This window comes from Hermetia illucens, chromosome 1 (assembly GCF_905115235.1).
Source record: "Hermetia illucens chromosome 1, iHerIll2.2.curated.20191125, whole genome shotgun sequence".
NCBI lineage: Eukaryota > Metazoa > Arthropoda > Insecta > Diptera > Stratiomyidae > Hermetia > Hermetia illucens.
Genome location: NC_051849.1, coordinates 109,456,271 through 109,458,218, shown reverse-complemented (window position 1 = coordinate 109,458,218; position 1,948 = coordinate 109,456,271).

Below are 1,948 nucleotides of genomic sequence, written 5' to 3'. Positions count from 1 at the left end.
AATTATCAAATCAAGTCATTTCAAATTTAGAACAATCTGAATTTTATTTTCAGTTAAGTATTTTGAAATAAATTAGATGGGCGATAATCATAATGATTCTACACTAGTAAGTATACACCCATGCACTGAAGAAGGAAACAAGTTGTTCCCGAAATATCGATATATGCTGTAAAAAAATAATCACTACTAGCGACGGAGGCGGTGTTACGTTTCAATTCCTTAAACCTTTTCGCTAGAAACACCGCGACCACATGTTCATTATCTGCTGTTCTTCCTACGGTTTTGTGTGAACACAAAACCTTATTAAAATCGGTTTACTATCTGTCTGTCTGTCTGTCCGTCACACGCGGAGACGGTTACAGCGATTGGCACCAAAGTTGGTAGAAAGCTGGGAACAGTGCCCCCTCACGCGTACAGTGAGTTACATCCTTTTACGAAGAATTTAAGGGGGGGGGGGTGTCCCCATACATGCAAAGGGGGGGGGGTGTACATTTTTTTCTATCAAATATGGTCATGTGGATTAAAGGTTTCGATTAGTACTCTTCGAAGGCGGTCTTAGTTTTCCCATTTGTTGGAGCGGTGGGGAGTGTCGGGGGTTGAAATTGATCATTCATTTAAGGGGCCATTCTCAGAAACTACCCACCCGAAAAGTCTGTAAAAAATTAGGAGGCTGCCACTATATGGTGCTTGAGCTCCGAAATACCTTCCATGTTGATATCTGTACAAATATAGTTAATAATAGTATCTTACTACAATTTTTAGTAATTGGCTGCAAAACCCCCCTTAAGTTCATGGTAGTACCACGAACAACAATATAGGGTATAACAAGTTTGGTGGAAATCGCACTATTACTAACAAAGTTATAATACGTCAAAGTTGTCGCTTCTTTGCAAATTCAAGACTAGGAATGTCAATTTCATCCGAAAGTGGACATTCTCACATAATATATGCATGTGTTATGTGCTACGTATTAAGAAATACACAAAACCTTTCGTACCTGAAGCGTCCAGCTTTCGGTTTCCCGACTTGTTAGATCTTCTTTAGATTCTTTGAAATTATAGCAGTTGTGGTCCACTAATATACTTTCGTACCGAAAACTTTTGTAACTGCCTTGGTAAAAACCCTCGTCTTGCTTGTCTCTGCTGACGGAAAGAAGTTCAAGGGTGAAGGGTGAAAATATATTTTGAAAGATATCTGTTACTGTTGGTTTATCGACAATATTATTTTCTTAATTTTTCCCAAGTTTTTGTGGACCTACAGAAAAGGGATTTTTGATTTGGTGCCTGAAATACTTCGTATAATTTTGGGTACATATTGAAAACCAACATCAATTTGAAGTGTGAATTATGCAATATTAATTTTTTTCGGATCGACCAAAGTCATGATTACTGAAGTTCAATAGGTAAAGATGATTTTATGTTACCGTTATGAAGTTAAGCAGTTTTCAAGCTATATCTACATAGATGGACCGATGCCATGTCATACGGCAGTAACAATCATTTTTGTTACTTTTAGGCTTTCTTCTTTGGTGACCCAAATTGGAAATAGCATGCGTGTTACGCCACGAGTTCAGCGCAACATCTTCGTCTCCATAACCGCAAGACGGCATTCATTGTTTTTTACAGTCGGCCAACACTCACAACAATGGAGGGCGATAGAGTAGACGATACTGAAGTAGTTTTCAGATCCACTTTGCGCTAATGCGTGAAGCAATTTCATAGCACACTCCATTGGCTGATAGCTTTGACTCAAGATATTTAAATCGTTCAGTTCTTGGCAGGCCACTGTCATTGATGGTGATAGTGCCTGTTTCATGGAGATTCGTCGACAAAAATTCTGATCTATTTAGATTCAGCCCCATGCAGCAGGACGATCATTCCACGGGTCGCCAAGAAAACGTCATCTGCATAAAACAGCTCATAAGGCATTGGACTGTGGATGTCCTGTG